This window comes from Anastrepha ludens, chromosome 5 (assembly GCF_028408465.1).
Source record: "Anastrepha ludens isolate Willacy chromosome 5, idAnaLude1.1, whole genome shotgun sequence".
Lineage (NCBI taxonomy): Eukaryota > Metazoa > Arthropoda > Insecta > Diptera > Tephritidae > Anastrepha > Anastrepha ludens.
In genome coordinates this window covers 82,565,903-82,586,679 of record NC_071501.1, presented here as the reverse complement: position 1 = coordinate 82,586,679, position 20,777 = coordinate 82,565,903, and the positions used below count along the sequence as shown (strand labels likewise).

Below are 20,777 nucleotides of genomic sequence, written 5' to 3'. Positions count from 1 at the left end.
TTGGAATTTTGAAGACAATTTGTCGGATTTTTAAAAACTCTATACAAAGTTCAAAACTTTTTTCATGGCAGTTATTGTGGTTTATATAGCAGTTGCTGTAGAATGAACTATGTTTTTATAAAGAAAAAGTTAATCGAGATTACAAAATAAATTAAGAAATAGTCAAAACATATCCTTATTTGGTTTACACTTTACTTGGCGAAAAACTTGAAAAATATATCGCATCACTGGGAGCTACAAACTTTACACTATGCAAGACCTGCAAAAAAATCGGCAACGCAGTTATGCACCAACCCTCGCTAAGGACAAGGACAAATTCTTGGGCGAAAACACCAAAAGAAAAAGCAAAAATACTCGCTGATAATTAAAACAAAAAAAAAAAAAACATTTACAAATCAACATAATAACCAAGACATTGACAACTCTGAATTTCATGCTCAACTCATAAATGACATAAATATATTAATCAAGAAAATAACTTCGAAAGAAATACGAATAGCAATTGAGACAAAAATTGCCGTAAATAAGTCCCCAGGATATGACGGAATCACAGGCAGGATTCTAAAGTAGTTACCTGACAAAGCCACACTATACTTAAGAAATATATTTAGCTCAGCATTACGAATGAAGTATTTTCCACTGGGAAATCTACCGAGTCAGCCTTACATTATGTAGTAGGGACTGTAGAGAAATCTCCGGAGGGAAAACAATTCACTTTGGCGGCCTTTATAGACATAGAGGGCGCCTTTAATAATATTACGGCGGAGTCAATTGTCACGGCTCTTAATAGGCCGTGGAAAGACCTATCTACCTCTGGATCTCGTCCCTGCTTGGTGGTAGGGAAATAAATGTGGTGGCAGGAGGGGCTAGAATCACTAGATTCGTACATAGGGCATTTGGCTAGTACTTGTAGATGAAGCTTTAACTCGCTTAAACAGGGGTGGGGTAAAGGTGGTAACATATGCCGATGACTTGGTCCTGATGGTCTCAGGTCCCTTCCCATCAGTAATGGTTGAAATTTTGGAAGGTGCACTGGCTACACTCAGCATATGGGCCGCCAGTAGCGATCTCAGAGTCAACTCTGACAAAGCGGAGTTGATGCTATTCACCAGAAAATACAAGCCTCCACCTTTTAAGCTTCCTAGACTTAACAACCAGTGTCTTACACTTTCATCGGAAGTCAAGTATCTTGGTGTAATACTTGACCCCAAGCTCCACAGGAAGCTGCACATAGAAAATCGAGTTAACCCTTAACTGGTATCGTGGGGGCCGCGCAGACCCCACGCGTTTTATTTTTTTGAATTTCTTAAAAACTGCGCATATTACGTGGCTGCCATTTTGAGTAATCTCATTACGTCGCGACACGCGGCGGGTGTCGGACGTTCGGCGCTGAAGCTTTTACCAGAGCGGAGCTACGTACGTTGCGGGGGCCCTGCAGACCTCACTATACCCCCACTATACGTTGAAATACTTATGTTTTAGTTTATTTTTTCAAAGTTGATTTTATAAGAAATAAGAAAACATACATATGTTAGCTAAAGACTTTCGAAATAATAGTTTTTTTTTATTTTTATAGTGGTAAGAAAAAAATACCAAAAAATTATCCAAATTTTGTGATCTCTTGTAGTAAATAAGTTAAAAGAAGTATATGAATAAAAACTTATTAATTTCATAAAACAAGCTTGTTATTTGTCCTATCAAAATAATTCTTGAAAAAAATTGTAGACATTTGTATCCTAGAATCTAATTTTAATAAGGGGCCGCGCGGCCCCCACGATACTAGTTTCGTTAGTCAAATTTACGATACCAGTTAAGGGTTAAGAAGGCCAATATAGCCTTCTACGTTGTAAATCTATGTTCGGCAAAAAATGGGGTCTCAAGCCACGTGTCGTACTTTGAATGTACAACTTAGTGGTTCTGCCAATTTTGACATACGGTTGCCTAGTTTGGTGGGTAGTTCTTCAGAAGGGCTACAACACCACTAAATTAGAGAGAGTGCAGAGAACTGCATGTGTGGGCATCACTGGTGCCTATAGAACATGCCCCACCGCTGCGCTCAACGTTATTCTCCACTTAATTCCTGTGGATCTGCAGGTTAAGCCCGTTGCTGCTCAGAGTGCTATTAGGCTGAAGGAGATTGGCCTTTGGAGACAACTTCCTGTAGGACATAGTAGCATCTTGAAGCAGATCTCCCCTTCCTTCTCTGATATTCGCACCGACCTCTCCATCCGCAAACTGTGCTTTGAGGGTTGTGCTAGGGCTATCTTTCCGAGCAGGCAAGATTGGAAAGAGGGGAGAGTTGGTGCGGATATAGATGCCTCTGTTTTCACTGACGGATCCAAAATGAAGTCTGGAGTGAGAGCGGGGGTCTACTCTAAATCAGCCAGCATTTCGGTCTCCTTTAAACTGCCGGAGACAAGCAGCGTCTTTCAAGCAGAGGTCTTCGCGATCCTGCAGGCATGTAAAATGCTTCGGGATCGCTGTTGGGAGGGAGACATTAATATTTTTTCCGATAGCCAAGCTGCAATCAAGACACTGTCGTCGCCGTATTGCAGCTCTCTTTTCGTGAACTCCTGTAAGGAGGAACTCAAACGTCTCGAACGTGCAGGAAACATTTCCCTCATCTGGGTTCCTGGACACAGGAATATAGAGGGAAATGAAATTGCCGATGAGCTTGCCAGGAAGGAGGCGGCAGAACCGGATCCAGCTGCCCCCTTCTCAGACATCGGTATCCCCTTGGCCATCGTTAAAGGGAAACTACACAACTTCTTTCTAAGAAAAGCGCAAGACATCGTGTGCCATTTCAAAAGCACTATGGCCTCAATACGTTATAAACAGAACGCTTAAGGTGATGTGAATCCCCCGCCATTCAATTTCCAAACTCATTGCGGTGTTCACTGGTCACTGGGTGATCGGCACTCATGCGGAGAAGCTTGGAATTCCGTACAACCCCCATTGCAGAAGCTGTGGGGATCCTGCAGAGAAAGAGACTGTTGAGCACTTTCTTTGCAAATGTCCGGCTCTGGCGGCTAGGCGCTTGAGATTCCTTAGCGTCCCCTTTGATGATGACTTGATGAGATTCTCCAGCCTAGATCCCTACATCAACAGCACTGGATAGCTGTAGACGGTTTTCTCTTCTCCCTAAATCCTTTCACAGGTAGTGGTCCACATTATGGTATCAAAACGGCACGTAAGTACTACTTGTAGGGTACCTGGGGTACTCTTGCCATCTTACCTACCTACCTACCTATAATCTAATATCATAGAAAATTTCATCAAAAGATAAATATCACAAGATATTTTGCTTCATACAGAAACTCCATGTCAACACACACCACTACAGTGGAAGCATGAGAACATTTTAGCTGAACAAAATTTCAAAATATGCGCCTTTAATGGCACACCCTCTATCACTTCAAGTGAACAACGTGACGCCGTGCAAATATACGCACACAATAAATTATCTCGCATCGTTATTTGAAAATCAAAATTAAATTGATTATCAAAAGTCATAAGCAACCCACAAGCGCAGACATTAGAGCTTTGCGCGTGAGCTCGACCAGGTCATAAACTTAAAATTTTGTTTAACAAATTACAAATGAGCAGACAGACGCTCAGCTCAACGTGAGCTTGGAAGCAACGCAGAATGGCGCCAAATATTTAAAATTTTTTTTTCTGCATTTTTTATTTGATTTTTTATTTTATTTTATTTCATTTTTTTTTTTTTTTTTAATTTATCTGTTGTTTTTTTTATTCTATTTTATTTTTATATTTATTATTATTTTTTTTTGTCTAATAATTTTTTTTTTATTGCGTTCAATGTTTACTTGTTTGCCTAAACCACAGCAAAGTGAGCATAAAATGCGTTTGTATGTGTGTCGTTAGCCCAAGAGCGCTGTATTGTATGCTAAGCGCAGAGAATTTGTAGTACACAAAGCGTGGTGAATTAGTTGAAAAGCAACAAAAAACAAAACAAAAAAAAACAAAAACTACTTACTCTCCAGAGTGATGGCAAGATTTGATTTGAGATGCACAATTTCGTTGGCTACTAGTGTGGGTTACATGAATGTACGAATATACAAGTACAACAAATGTTTCTAATTAACGAGGCCTTAGTGCACAAAAAATACAACATATTTCTTACCTGAGCATATTGGTTTTCGGCACAAAAATTGCTGAGCATAAACTCTCGTTGAAGAATTTTAGTGAAGTGTTGTGTACTAAAAACCTGATTTGAGCAGCAGCAGCGGTAGCAGCAGCACAACACAGTTGGTGTGAGTTTTTGTGCTGTAGCTCCTTCCAATGCGTATAAGAGCGGCACTACATTGATAGGTGAGTGGCCAAAACATAACACTCACAACAACAAAATAACAATAAGAACAGCATCACAAAGTAGAAATAGCAAAATCAGCATAAATTCCTTTTGATTAGAACTGCATTATTTTCGAGTGCAACCAGTTTGTGTGCGTGCGTGTGTGTGTGTGTTGGTTTTAAAGCTACAAAATCGCAGTGACGTCAGCTAAAATGCTACGAGTTCGATAATAATAATGTATGGCAAATACTATCCAATTAAAGTAAAAGCTATGCGCTGCAATTTGCATCAAACCGCCGTCGGTGGTGTCTTTGACTTTACGCGCGCAAGTGGAGTTGTGGTGGCGCTTATATAAATGTATGTACATATGTACGCGCATGCTTTCCCAAATTAAGCTGCGCGTATAGGGGTATGTTTATTGCTTACGCTGGATTTAAATTTCCCGCGCCTTGTGACTTTTTTTATTACCAGACTGGTGCTTTTATTGCAATAACAATTTCTACATAACAACCAGTTCACACACACATACACAGGTGCTATGCATACAAATATACTCGCATGTATATGCGTGTGAATAGCAGCTATGTTCTTGTGGTCTTGTGAAAACTCTACCAGATGCTTAGTTGCGATTAAATGCATACACCTGTACACATACATACATACATACACACGTATGCTTGCATTTACTCCTCTCTGCATATGTGTATGTGCATATTGCGCACTTTTGTCTGCATGTGTTGGTATTTTTACGTTCTTGTGCTGCAGTTACGGCACCCAAATTGACCTAGAAACGTGATTTATTTTATTTTTACTTGCGCATTAATATTTATCTATTCTTTTATTACCCTTTTGCGTACACACACGCATACCCGCACATGTGCATATGCAGCAACACACACAAATTGTGATTGCGCAGCATTCTTATATTTTCTACGTATTCCTATTCACCTTTCTACTTTAATAAAGGTAATAAATTTTATCGTTTCGAAATAAATATCGTTGTATCGGTCCACACATACACACACACATGCATATGCACGCAGCGCCAACTTTCCCACATTTTCGCAGGTAAATTTCCACTTATTTCACTTTGGCTTAAATTGGCATAACGATTGCGTATAAAAATGAAGTAAAATTTATACGTTCCGTTATATTTTTTACTACTTTAAGATTCTTTTTTCCAGTGCTATGATATTGATATTATTTTTCATATATTTTCCTCATTTATAATGTGGAAGTGCCATGCAAATTTTTCTTATGGCGGTGTTGATGTGCTCCAATGTTGATCAATCAAGTGATATTTTTTGTCTTACTTTATTCATAGTCGAAAAATATATTGCATTCAAATGAAAGTGAGTTGCAAAGATCTCATCATTAGTGCGAGTATTTTTAAAAATTTTATTGAATTATTTTTTTTTTAATATTAAAATATTCAACACTTTCAAAGTGTTATAGTGGTCTAGCACATTAAAAAGTAAACTAATTCTAGAAAAAAATTACCATAAATATATGAAAGAAATGAAAAATATGTTTCTGTACTTTTATTATATAGGGTTTTCCGAACAGAGGTGTTATTTCGATATTCAAAGAAAAAAGCTATTTTTTAATATAAATAATCGGATGTTTATTTCATTCTAAAGTGGAAGATATGCCACTAATACTGGAAAATAACATCAAGCAAATGACCACCACGACTACGCTTACAGGACAATATCCTTTTCATGAAATTTTCCATAACCGAATTGCAAACTGGCTGCCCTATGTCCTCAATAACCTCACGAATTCCATCTTTCAGGTCTGAAATCGATCCTGTGATGTTGGCGTAGACCTTCTCTTTCACGCGGCCCCAAAGAAAAAAGTCACAAGGTGTTAAATCACAAGATCTCGGTGGCTAATTGTGATCACCTCTTCGAGAGATAACACGGTCCGAAAACTTTTCCCGTAAAAGATCAATGGTTTCGTTGCATGTGTGGCACGTAGCGCCGACTTGTTGAAAATAAACGTTGTCCCAATCAATACCAACCAAGTCCGCCCGACTAGAATTACAATGAGGCATGCCGAAGAATTAGTTAGGCCCGAATTAGGCAGGTCTTACTGAGGCACGCCTCACTATTATCCTACCAGCCCCACGTAAGGCAAGGCAAAGATTGACATGCCAGAACAATACCAAATTTGGTTGTGGTCACGAAAATCTGTGGCAGTGTCTCACTTAGGCATAAATTGGAATCCCTTACTGATTTGTAGAAGGGCATCCGGATTATTACCGAAGTTCGGTTTTTCGAACCTGCGCCTAATGGCCAGATGTATGGCGATACCTTTCCGGACTTGGGCCTAGTTTGGCTGCCTTATGAGGCACAAATTTGGAATGCGGTCTGTCTCATTTGCGCCTAATCACCGCCTTACCAACATTTTTAGTCGGGCGGCCATAAAAAATCGTTAATCATCTCTCCTGTTTAACACCTAATACCTGTTATTGGAAAACCGTTTATTATACCTATACATATAAACAAATTAGCGAAATTCAATTTGCATGCATCGATTTTTTGGCAGATTCCTAGCAAATTCCAATTCTATATGCAGTTCTAAGAAAAAAAGTTCATTGAAGCATAGTTCGAAAGTTATTTTCGCACTCACCAAATATTAAAATAAAATATTTTCAATTGATACTAAGATAGGAAGGATTTGCAGAAATTAGTTCCAAAAAAAAATTTATGATAAAAAAACATTTAAAAAATATTATTGTATTTATATTCAATAAATTCAAAGGATATTATTTTTATTCAAAGAATATTATTTTTATTCAAAAAATATTATTTTTATTCAAAAAATTTATTTTATTCAAAAAATATTATTTTTATTCAAAAAATTCAAATAATATTATTTTTTTAATTCAAAAAATCAAAAACTACATGGTGAACGATATGAAGCGTTACCTATTCAAAACACCATAACTTTTTTGTGTGAAATAAGTTTTTATTGATTTCACAGACAAATTGATATGACCAGCTTTTGCCTTGACTATAGCCTTCAAACGGTCAAAAAATGAGATGCAACTTGCTGCACGAATGTGATCTTGAGGTATTTTGGCCCATTCTCGTATATTCGCTTTCTTCAGCGCATCCATACTGGCATATTTTTTAGTGCTCACCTTGCTCTCCAAAATGGACCAGATGGAATAGTCCATCGAAAGCCATTATGTGGACGAAATGAAGTGCGGAGCATAATTTTTTAACCATTCTTGGTTCACACGAGCTTTATGAGACGGTGCCGAGTCCTGTTGGAACGTCCATGGTCTACAACCGAAATGTTTTCGTATCCACGGCTCTAAAACAGCTTCTAAAACATTTTCCCGAAAATAAGTCACATTCACTTTGACACCAGGCTCGATAAAAACAATTGGAGAGTGTCCATCAGCGGACACTGCGGCCCAAACCATTACTTGCGATGGGAAATTGCTTCGAGTGGCCATATGTTTGCTCAAATTCTCGTATGAGGGTACGGTCAAGTAAACACGATCGCTTTGAGTGTTTATGAACTGCTCAATTGGGACATTTTTTGCATCAGAAAACTCAATGTTAGGATATTCGGCACGTTCGTGCAAGCGCAACAACTCCTTTGCTCTTTCGCACCGAACTTTTTTTGCAGGGTGAAAGATCGTATGCTTTTTGGAACTTGTAAGCCTTGATCTTGAGCTCATTTTTGAATATGCGTCGAATGCTGTCTTGCGATATTTTCACTTCGACGTGGATTTCGTTCAAAAATTCAACAAAACTGAGACGCAAATGCTTTTGAAGGCTTATAAACAATATATTGAACTGTCATTAGAACAATTTTGACGTTGATGTCATGAGCTGTTTTACAGATACAAGCAGTGTGAAGTAAAAAGTAAATTTTTTTTTGTTAACAAAATATTTTTATTTTAATTTTTGCAACTTTTAGTTTGATTTAAATACGAAAACGAATTACGTGCAATCTCGTTTAATACGCCCGTATAAAAAAAATTATATTAAAAATTTATATCAGAAATAAATTCTTCGTACAAAAAAATGTCCAAGGTCAATTTTGCATTAAAAAATAACATTCACAGTACTTAAGTAAATAATAAGGGGAACCGGTGGTCTAGAAATTTAACAAAATCGATTTTTTGTTTTTTCGTTATTTCGAAAGTACAGCATCTTAAGAATATACTTTGAAATTTGCATCCAAAAATTCCCAATGCTATAGCTTCTACAGTCCATTAAATAGGTGGAGAGCGGTGCGCGCGCTTCCATGGGTCAAACTTTAAACTCATTTATTTCGAAACGACTTTTTTCGGGCTGGTGTTGTCAGAGACAAAAAAAAAACTGTCCAACCGAATGTCTGAAATTTTAATATAGCGTTCATAACATCAATGGCTATCCCCCGTACTAGAATCTTATTATTATTTCAATTATTTCGTACTTTTTTATTGCAAAACTAAAAAATAAATCGATTTTTGGAGTGTCAAATTTTGTCAATTTTTTTTTTTGTATTCTAGTACGGGACATAGCTACAGTCATACTGATTAATATGTTTTTTGAGTTTTGTGTATCAAATAAATAGAAGAGCCGAAATGGACAACAGCGCTCAGGTCAAATTTTTCAGCGCCATTTTTAAAATTAAAACAAAAATTGTTTGTTTTCATTTTTGTATGTAAAAGAAGTTAAATAAAAAGTCTAGAAAAATTATATATTGTTTTTCACTTTCCCCACGGCATACCCCATTTTTAAAATTATTAAAATTAAAGAAATTATAGTTTTTTCATTTTTGTATTTAAAAGAAGTTAAATAAAAATCGTAAAATTTTTAGTATCGTTTTTAATTTTTTTTTTTATTGTAAAAAAAAAATTCCTAAAATTCCCTAAATTTTCAAGCTCGAGACCACCGGGACCCCTTAAACTTCTTATTAATTTAAGAGAATTTCTTTTGAAACTATGAAGTACCTTTAGAGCTAACCTCTGGCAGACTTTTTTTCTCAAAAATTCATGTATATCCGAATTTGTTAGGAACGATGTCGAAAAAAAAATTTCCTAGCCCAAATATAATATACTAATATGTTGGAGAAAAAGAAAAACCTTATTTCTTCAATTTTTGTGGAAATGGCTGCAAACTATTTTATGGTCGCTCTTTAGCACCTGGGCGATACTGCGACTACTAACACGTCGGTCAACTCGATTATTTTTGTGATTTTATCGACATTTTCCAGATTTTCGACATTTTCTTTAACAGCAAAAATGCCTGAACGGAATCGTCAAAACTAAAATTGCCCGGAATCTGCTGTCACCATATCGACATCATAAACACCATTCACAGTATCAGCGGCCTGGCTTGCATTTTCGCCTTTACCAAATGAATAGAAAAACTGTAAAATGTACCGAATTTTCTCTTAGTTGCCTTCCATTGTTAACTCCCAACTGAATAGAGCATACATGTTTTTTCAGTGTAAAATATTACCCACAGCCCAATCGTCCCAATGGAAGAGTCTAGGAGAGTCAAGACCAAAAAAAGCCCGCCAAGTTCGATAAAATGTTAAGGTTTTTCTGACTGGTTTCATCGATTACCATCGCGTAGTGTATCAGGAGTTCTTACCATAAGGTCGTGCAGTAAATACAGAATACAACCTTGAAGTTGTGCGCCGTTTGCGTCAAGCAATACGAAAAAAATGTCCGGAGTTGTGGAAAGAAAATTCATGGCTTTTGCATCAGGCATCTTTGCACCTGCTCACTCATCTTTGCTTGTGAGAGATTATTAGGCCAAAAACAACACCGTTATCATCCCTCGGCCACCGTATTCCCTAGATTTTGCCCCTGACACTTTTTCCTGTTCCGAATATTGAAGAGACCCATGTAAAGGCGGCGTTTTGCGGCGATGGAAGGGATGAAAACCGAATCGCTGAGAGCCCAAGGGCATACCAAAAAATGCCCATCAGAATTGCTTCGAGGATTGGAAAAAACGCTGGCACAAGTGTATTATATCTGCGCGGGACTACTTCGAAGGAGATAAAATAGAAATTGATGAATAAACATTTTTTGAGAAAAATGGAATTTTACCTTTTACATCCCGAAAGCATATCTTTTTTATTTCAGCTCTTTTCCAGGACTTAGATCTCTCTTTCGTTTTTATGGTTCGCTGTGAATTGGACACATCAGACGGCAATGCAGAATTTGCTGCAAACATTTTGACTAAACAAAAGACCAACCAACCAAAATTACCAGAATGACAAATGGCTATGTCCCAATCCTACTGATGTTGGGAGCAACAAAAGATATGTCATGCTACCACAATTCTTTAACTCAAGGATTTCGAGTGAGTTTTTCGGCATATATCGAGGTTCTAGAGACAGTAGTGAAATCCTGGTAGTCGGTCCGGCGTTACTTGAACGAGCCGGATTGATATCCGCTCAAGAAATGTTACTCCAGTAGCATTCCCTTTAAATGGATGAGAAGTGTTTATGCTGCTACAACAACAACAACAAACCCTGACCTGTTAGTGTACGCGGTAACAGCCCATAAATCTTTCAGCAGGACTCTGCTTCTTCACAAAAAGCAATGGCGACACAAGATTGGAGATGACTAAATATTTCGACGATCACATGACATCGAACTTGGGGCCGCCTAACTCCCCAGTCTTTAAACTCCTGAATTACTACTTCTTCTTCTGGCTTCTCTGAAGGCTGCAACTAACACCGTTATGGACAATATGAATAAGGAGCAATTGCTTCGGAAAATTTTTTGAAAAAAGTGGACGTACAAGTAAACAAAAATATTTTTGAAGTGAAACTTCTTAGGCGTCGATGGACGAGCGAGAATAGAGAGTAAAATTTCAGGGCCATGCAACGTTTTGGGCATTGTCGTTCCGCGAGAGAGAAAAAAATATAACGTAGAGGAAAAGAAGACAGAGAGAGCTATACCGTATATATACTTGCATCTTAGATAAACTTTAGGCTATTTTTCCTGAGTTTTTCCTTATGGTTGCTAATTTCTAGTAAGAAATAACACTGCCTACTTTTTGGCGCTTGTTTGTTGGTGCAAACTTGTAAGAAATATATTTTTGATGCCTACTTTTTGTCGTTATATTTCCTTGATACGTACTGTTTGGGGCATTTTTTGTCCCTTTTTTTGTTTAGTTCTTTGGCACCTACTTTTTGGCGCTTATTTCCGTTTCCTGGCTAGTACTTCTGCGTACTGTGAAGTGCTATCCATTCTGACGCCTTATTTATTGGTATTGCCTTGCGGTAATATGTGCCGTTGCTGCGGTCCTGAAATCGCTGAAACGCTCGGAGTAGTGCTCGTTGTTACCACGGTTTATGTCCGACGTTTACCTACACCGTTCGACACTTCTCCGTTTTTTGTAAATTTTGTCTATTTGTATTCTCTGCAAATGTTGTGAATTTATTTAGATATATATTCTTTCTCTCCCTCTCTCTCTCTCTCATTATCTTTCGGGTCTCACTCTCTCTCTCATTCCTCTCGGGTCTCTCCCTCTTTCTTTGTCTGCCTTGAAAGTTTCACTTCTGTTATGTGTACTACGCTAAACGCATTTTTTTAATATTTCTATAATCGCATATCTCGAATTATTAGCTTAAATTTTCGACATTACAACTTACCAACAAATTAAAGAGAATTACTTAAGTAATCACATTCTTAAGTATCCGGGACGCCTTTCTCGGTAACCCTGTATGAAGGGGCACCTCAACTGCTTTATTAATTCTCCTTAAAAATATACTGAAAAAAGTAGCGCAGCTGAATAGAAAATCAAACATTTTCGTGCAACTCGAACTCCAGACAGACAGCTCATTTTGCGCTAATTAAATTTGCGCCATAGGAATTAACGCAGAAAAACTTTACGTTGTCTTTTCACTATTTAATTGCATTCTGGCAAAAGGACGAATGGCTAGCAACGGCGGGTACGCAGAATAACTGCATGAGAGCGCGCATTGGCGCATAGGAGAAAGGGTGTAGAAAGTGGTGTGAGGGAGAAGGTGCCATAGGCGGTGGGACATAATGCACGGATACAATCACACAGACACTACAGTCACCAGTGCACTGGTATTTCAATTTGCCGGCATTGCCACACCCACTACTTTACCCAGTTTTTCGTGTACTTCAGAGTGCAGTCACTTTTCAGAGCACTGTGTTGTTGTTGTTGGTGTTGTCTTTGTATATTTGATGCGTATTTACTGTGAAAGAAAGCGCAGAGTTAGCGGCGGTGTAGTGCAGGAGTTGAAGCGTTGCAGCGAACTGTTGCAAGTTGCAGCTATTATGTAGACTTATTGCAACTACGCACACAGACAATACATATTTACATGAGAAAATGTAACAAATTATGTACGAGTATGTATGTCTGACTACTTGCGTATGCGTGCGAACAAAGTTTTCGCAACGCATCCGCTGTAGGCACGCCGTGGCGCGCAGGATTCTTTTACAATTTCATTATCTTTCGTTATTAATTTTTTTATTTTTTTTTTGCCTGCCTGCCTGTCTATGCTTGTGTGTTTGCGTGTGCGCGCATATTTTTTTTTTTTTCAATTTATAATTTTTTTTTTTTTCTTGCCTGCGCCTTAACATTCCAAATGCAGCGGCGGCTTCTATTTCCACAGTTGGCCGAGTTTTTCCAGCAACAACATCGACATTTCATTAAAAATTTTCATTTAACATTTTGTTACAGTAAATACTTTCTATGTTTTCTTTTGTTTTTCTTTTTAATTTTTCTTTCCTGCTCCTTAGTTTTAACTACTTTTCATATCTTATTTTACGACAACGTTGATGTAGTGGAAATATAACAGAACTTCTACTAGAAAGTTTAAAGAAGACAGCCAGTGAAGAAGATTGAAATAAATAAACAGGGAAAAAGACAGAATGAAAATAGTTTGCGAAATGCGTTCAAAGTGCAGCGCTGGATGGGCCACTGAATGGAGACGCTGACCTGTATCAGGGCGGCAACTAATTGTTAGTTGGTTGGAGAGCGGCTGCAACTAAAAGTAAATACGTTAAATTAAAACGTAGCAAAAGTTGTAGAACTCAGCAAAGTTAAAGTTGAAAAATGCCTAAACTTTTTGCTGTGAAAACAAAAGTGGCAGCAAAAGTAGCAGAAACTAAAAAACAGAAACAATGGAAACAGTAGCAGATGCAAGCGTACAAGCGTCAGTGCACGTCAGTATGTCAGGCGCTTATCTACCCGTATATGTGTACGTGTGTATGTATAATTCTTGCTCGCAAAGGGGCACACGAAAAAGAGTAAGGGTAAGCACAAAAACCATACTGAGAGATGATTCCGGGCTTAAATGTTACACTGCATGCCCCTCAAAGCATGCTACGAAAAACTAAGAGTTATCAATGGGCTCGTGTGTGAGTGTGTGCGTATGGGAGTAAGTGCTGCTGATGCAAAAATTATGCGGGTGTTGTGCCAGTCAAACTTATGCTTCAACAAAAGATAGCTAAAAGCAAAGTTGAAACAGAAAAAATAAAAAATGAAAGGGAAAAAGAGAAAAATACGCAAATGCTTGGCAGCAACAGCAAAGCAAATACAGAAATGTGTTAAATCGCAGTAGTGTAAAGTTTAAAGTTCAAAACTCATGGATTGCCAAACACACACACACACACACATGCATGTAGCTAATGTGCGCTAAGTGCGGTTATACGATACAGGTTTACTGGGATAGTCAGTCCAATATACTGAATGATTTATTATTTCAGTAAATTGTGATTAGTTTGGCTACATGACTTGGTGTCCAAACTAAATAAATATTCTTAAAATAATTCGCGGAATAGGCTTCATATAAAATGTTTGCTGTAATGATGTGTAGTAGGAAATAGTTAGTGAAATATCTTACATTCAAAACTTTCAGTAAAAAATCGTACTCTTCAGCAATTCTGTAACAAAACATGGACGTACAAGCTGATTTTTTAATGCAAATACAACTTTATTCTGAAAAACTGGTTACAAGTGAATCATTGAAAGTATTGCCCATCGCTGGTTACTACTTTTTCCCATCTTTCTGGTAGATCTCGTATACCGTCGCGGTAAAACTGTTCATCTTTTGGGGGTCAAGTCATTTTTTGATGTCTTCATATGAATGGAACTGCTGGTCAGCTAGACCATGCGCCAGCGATCGGAACAGGTGATAATCGGGCGGCACAATATCTGAAGTATATGGCGGGTGTAGGATTTCCCATTTCAGTGTTTCCAGTTAGATTTTAACGGATTTGGCAACGTGAGGCCGAGCGTTGTCGTGCTGTAGAATCACTCTTTCATGCCTCTTCGCGTATTGCGGCCGTTTCTCGCCCTGTGCTCGACTCAATCGCATCAACTGAAGTCAATACCGATCTCCAGTGATGGTTTCGCTTGGTTTTAACAGTCCATAATAAATAACACCAACTTGGTCCCACCAAATACATAGCATAACCTTCGCAGCGTGAATATTCGGCGGAGGCGATGACATAGAAGCATGACCGGGCAGTTCCCATGACCTTCTTTTCTTTGAAATGCTGTAGTGAATCCATTTTTCATCACCCGTTACGATGCGATGAAGAAAACCCTTGCGTTTTTGCGTTATTTGCCGCTGCAGCAGTTGTTCGCAGGCGAAAAAACGACATTTAACATCCCTTGGCTTTAACTCATAACCAAGGAACCCAAATCTCCTGTTTCTGAATCATTCCCTAGGCATGCAATCGCTTGCAAATGGAACAAGCTCTTCATGCGTTTGAAACGGATCCTCATTGCCCATCCAGTAATGCCTCCAAATCAGCGTCTTCAAAGGCTTTTGGACTTCCTTTACGTGGACGGTCGTCAATGCTAAAATCACTGCCTTTGAAGCCCCGTCCATAAACTTTTTGTAGCTCTCGATGCGCTTTAGCCGCCGTTTTTTTTTTTCGAATGAAAGGGGAAAATCAACTCTTCCCGCAAATGACGTTTATTCGGCACAAAATCAGACATTTTCACAAAGGCAAAAGTATATGATACCAAAACAAAATCACTAATGTGTCGAAGTAGTTTGTTTACCATATGTCTAAGCTTGGTTTATCCCTGCAATGCAGGAAAAAAATGTATCAAGACTAAAAGAATAACTACAGAAATTATCGTAATGAGAGATGACTAAGTTCCAATCCTGTGGAGGCTCCTGTAGACATGCACACGAAGTTTCTAGCCACTGTTAGGGTTTTAGGTGTTGTGAGCTTCAAAGGACTTGCAATGCCACCACATTTCTTTCCTCAAGGATTTAGAGTGAACTCTGTCGCATGCAGCGAGATTCCAAAGGCAGTAGTGAAATCCTGGTAATCGGTTTTACTTTACCGAAACTACCCGGATTTATATCCGTCCAAGAAATGTTCGTGCATCTTTCAATGGCGACAAAAAACATGAAAATCTTCATTAAGTTTTGTTCAAAAGCAGTTTTAATTCGTTTTTTTTCAAATACCGTTCGCACTCTGTATATAAAAAAAAATTAATTGTGAATATGCCGTTAAAATTTTAAATCAATCGGTCAAGATTAGCGCGAGTTAATAGTCCGGCGAACTTGAAAAATATAACTTAAGGAAAAAGGAGAGCAATGCAATACGCATTAGTTGAAGTTAAAAGTATCCCAAAATGTTTCCTAGTTTAATTCATTGAATATGTAATCTATTAAGACATCTTTTTAGTAAAATACCAAATCGCTGTTTTGAAATTTCCGCAGTGACCCAACAACTCAGCCATGCAAGGCTGACAAGAGAGCATCAACAGAAAAACCTGCATCTTTCACTTTCTAGCAAACTTTGCATATTTTTATTCAGCAGCAATTAAGCTTTTCAAATAGTTACTGTTTCTCTGTTTCTTGTTCTTTTTTATTTATTTATGATTTTATTTTTTTGTTTTTTGTTTTAACTAAAGTTGGCCACACCTCTCGGTGGCACGTCGCGCACTTTAAACTAAAACCGAAATTTTGCTTTCACGAGTTTTGCGCTGCTGATTTTAGGTCAGAAAATAAAGTAAATAAATAGAAAAAAGAGAAAAAACGAAAAAAAATGAAAAAAGCTCAAAATAGTCAACGAAAATTCTCACATTCATATTGAAAAATTTTCCGTTTTCTTTGCCCCTCAAATAGCTTTTTAATATAAAAATAGACTATTCGTTGCTGTATCCGCTGCAGACAAATTATCAAATTTGACCCCGAAAATTGATGGTGAACCAATATAACCACTGCAGTCATAAAATGGAAAAGTTTTAAATGTTACTTTCAACGAGCCAGCCAAACCGACAGCAGCAGCAGCAAAGTAGAAAAGTAGTTTTTACAACAAAGAATATGGAGAAAAAGGAAACGAAAGCTGAGTTATTTTCTTTAATGAAGGCAAATAGGTATGGAAAGAAGGTATATTTTCGAGTGAATGAGAAAAAAAAAATCAATAATTTATAGGCAACCAAGACGCCGCTTGCGTTTCATATAACAAGCAAGAGGGTGAAAAGCCACAATACGGGCGGAATATCGACAATTTTCCACTTGAATATCTGAGCATTGAATGTTTTTCGTAAGAAATGTGTGCTATATGTGTGTATGTGCGTATATATGTATATATGTATGTATGTATGTATGTATGTATGTATGTGTGTATGTATGTATGTAAGTATGTATGCATGCATGTGTGTATGTTTGTATGCGTGTATACTTGTGTGTGTGCGTGTGTGTATAAGTGTATGCTATGTTGTTAACTTCCTTGGCTGGGCGCCACGAGGCAACATTTCCACTGCGCTGCCATCAAACTCCTTACCAACGGCACACACACACATACACGCGTAAATGTATATGTTTGTAAGTATATGCACCTACAATAGGTACGAAGTAAGAACTCTCGCTCGATATGGTAATCGATTTACGTTTGTTTATTTCTTTCCGCCACCTTTTGTTGCGAGCTCCACGCGCTTCTCTCACGCTCGGTTTTGGGTTTCTAACATGCCACAAGGCACGTTTGTGTGTGTATGCGTATGATGTGTGCTGGTACGCGGGCAAGGTTGCCATGGCACGACGCGCTAGCGCTGGTACGCCACATTCACACACACACACACACGCTCACATACAGTTGATACACGCGTGCATGTCAGTGTGACACTAGTTTCTGTGTGTGTGTTTTCTTGTCTGTATTGCTTTGTTGTGGCATAGATAGCATTGTTAGATTTTTGGTATAACTTGTTTCGATGGCCAATATTGCTCAAGCGCTCGCGGCAGCAGCACGATTTGTACGTGCTTGTGTGCGTGTATATTTTTCCAAAAATGGATAAAGAAAAAAGCGAAAAAACGACTGAAAAAATTTAGAATACTGCTCAAAATGTCTTAAGTTATTTTTATAATATTTGTTATAGCATGCTTTTAGGCGTCTGTTGCTTAGCTCTTTTTTTCTTATACATTATTTTTCTACTTTCTCTACTTTGGCATACTTTAGGGCGTTTTACATGACTGTTACTTATGCTACACTGCGTCTCACTTAAACTAATACAATTCCACTCGAACATTAGTACGCTTGTATGTGTGTGCCTTTGTATTTTCTATCTATGTTTCGCTCCAAGCACTTCTGCAAGTGGCGTTCGCCTTCGCTTGGCAAGGCTCCAGCTTCTATGTTTGGTATGGTCTTTGTGTGCGCTTGTGTGTGTGCATAATTTTTACAAGAATTTACTTTTTGGTGTAGTTTTGCGGTCAGAAGTTTTTACTTGAAGGCGGGTAAAAAGAAAAAAAAACATCCGACTTGTGCATTGAGGAAACACAAAAAGCGATGCTGACAAATGCAATTGGGCGCAAATTTTGAAGCGCCCTTAGCGCATATTTGCCTTCTCGGCAGTGAGTTTAAGTTAATGTTTTTAAGAAAGAGGATTAGTAATAATTTTTATAAAATAATTTACACCTAACTAAACGTCAATAATCAGCATGTAATATCTTCTACTTTCAGGTAAAATTGACGGAATTTTTAAATATTTTTCAAAGTATTCTCTTTCACCAAATAGTAAGTTTTTTAATGGCTTTGCATGCATTTTAATTAAACAAAAAAACTTTTAAGCCTACATAAAAAACAAAAAAAACAAATGAGACTAAAAATATATATGAAAAATGATGACCAGCCGCTCGTTATTAATGAGCGATGGAAATTGGACGGCTCTTAAAACTTTCCGGTCCACTTTCCGAGTGCTGCGCGCATTAAGTGTCCTTTTACAGCAACAAAAATAATAATAAAAAAGGCGGAAAGAAGACAAACTCTTTGCTTGAGAGCATGAAAAGCCAGAGGTCGCAGCTTTATGGAAATTCAAACAAAAAATAAAAAAGAAAACAAAATAAAAAATTACTAGCAAAATAAAAAATTATAGAATCGCGAAAAAAACGAATAATGAAACAGTCAAACGGTATGCGACTGACAAATGACAAATCCTCTTCAAGCAAGACAAAACTTTTCTCATTAAAAGAAAATAAGATGAAGTGGAAGACGAACAAATGGAAAGACGGAAGCAGTGAAAGCATCAAAAACGGCCAAACTAAAAGTGAAATCGAAAAAATTAGAAACCAAACAAAAACAAAAAAAAACCAAAAAAAAAAAAAAAAAAAAAAACTTTTCAGCCGTTCCTCATTTATAGCAGCGGATGCCAGTTAGCATTCGATACCACTGGCACGAAATTATGTTAATATCCGCAAGGCAAGAACTTCTGAAAAAAAAATGGTAGAGCGCTGAAGTGGAGAGCACAGAAAGCCACAGAAATAGAACAGAACACAGCCAAACAGGCGCACTCGGAAGCTGTTGAAGTGCTTTGGCAATATATTTTTGAACGATTTATGGACAGCCATACAACTCCATTATTATTTATTGATAATTGTGTGGATATGTGCAAACATATACACTCACACATACACTAACACATACATTCATATACACATATACATACACCTTTACACATACATATACATATACATAAACCTTTACATACATGTAAAAATACTCACATAGCTATTTTTTTATTTTTATATATGAAAAATTTACCACCGCCAAATGTAAGTGTCATTTAAAAATATGGCAGTCGCCGAACACTCAAGCAGCCAACTGCACTGTTTCATCTGTGTAGGGAGCATATGCAGACATAAGCGTGCATACATACGCATAGTAGATTTCAAATGTCTGTTAGGTTTTTTTGATAAAAAAAAAGTTGCATTTATTTTACTTTTCGCGCAAATGTCTGACCACCTTTTTTTGTGCTTTGTGCACACATACTTAAATAAAGTACAGGGTATCGAGCTTGAAATTCTGTTGTGAATTTAAGAGTTTGGGGGTAGTCAGAGACATGCAAAAATTTTGCTGATTTTTTTGAATATTCATTTAATTTATTTTTTCAAAATAATAATACAGAGCTTTTCCCATGAAATAAAAAAAAACATAATTGGTTGTTATTCGTGGTGACCATCATAACTTTGTACTAAATCATCTAGGTTAATAAAATGCAATTAAAGTATTTTTTTTCGCTTTGGTATTTTTTGGAACTTAACACAATGGATTTTGAAAGAAATGAAAAAAACCATATCCAATCCGTATTTTGTAGTGCTTTACAGCGACCACTCAATCAATCGAAGAAAAAAAATGTATGTGAATAGAAAATCTAGGCCTTTCTAAACGTTTTTTTTTTAACAGTAACACCATGGCATACTCATATTTTTCATTCTTGAAGAATATTGTTGACAAGTGCATTAAGAATTACTTAAACTAATAATTTGACTCTAGGAAATTTAGCACAGGTAACACCAGGGCCGTGGAGAGTGTATTCGGGCCCCGGGAGAAACTTGAGATGCGGGCCCTTTCAAATTATGTCTAATTCATATAATTCGAATTACTCTCGAGTCCGGGCCCCTCTGAAAACTCCGGGCCCGGGGGAAAAAGTACCCGATCCCCCCCCTTCTCGTCGGGCCTGGGTAACACAATGGAACTTAGAGGCCTAAGTGAGATATTCTTTTTTACAGATCAGCCAGCACCATTTAATCTAACCTAACAAGATTTATATGAGTTGAGGCGCAGTACCTAGGTGTTTGGCTGAATTATGGCACTGGCAAGTGCGTTTGGGGTGGTTCGACAAATGACTGACTTCTCTTCTCATATGGAAGGTATCCTCGTTTTCTTGCGTATTAGCTCGTTGCTGGAGTAAATGGAGTCTCCAGTGATTAATCGCAGTGTCTTTGCCTGAAACCTCTCTATGATGTCAATGTTCGTTTTCGTCGCCGCTCCCCATAGTTGGATGCCGTAAGTCCAAATGGGTTTAATTACGGCTTTATACAGGAGGAGTTTGTTTTCTAGATACAGCGCTAAGCTTCTTCTTCTTCTGTTTGCGTTTGGCATCTGCCCAGGTGCATACCCAAATATTTCACGTTATCCGCTTGTGGAAGCTGCCGGTCGAATAAGGTGGCGGCGGCACATGTTTCTCGTTTCAGTGTGAAGGTAACTAGCGTGGACTTT

General features: G+C 37.7%; 1 long non-coding RNA gene across 1 annotated transcript in view; it reads left to right on the top strand.

The window, feature by feature from the left end:
- LOC128863500 (uncharacterized) overlaps positions 1-19,701 on the top strand; it is a 65,074-nt gene extending 45,373 nt beyond the window's left edge. The window contains exon 3 of the long non-coding RNA XR_008454607.1: positions 18,243-19,701. This is a non-coding gene — a long non-coding RNA (uncharacterized LOC128863500). The remainder of the gene's footprint in view (positions 1-18,242) is intronic.
- The last annotated feature ends 1,076 nt before the right edge of the window (positions 19,702-20,777 follow it).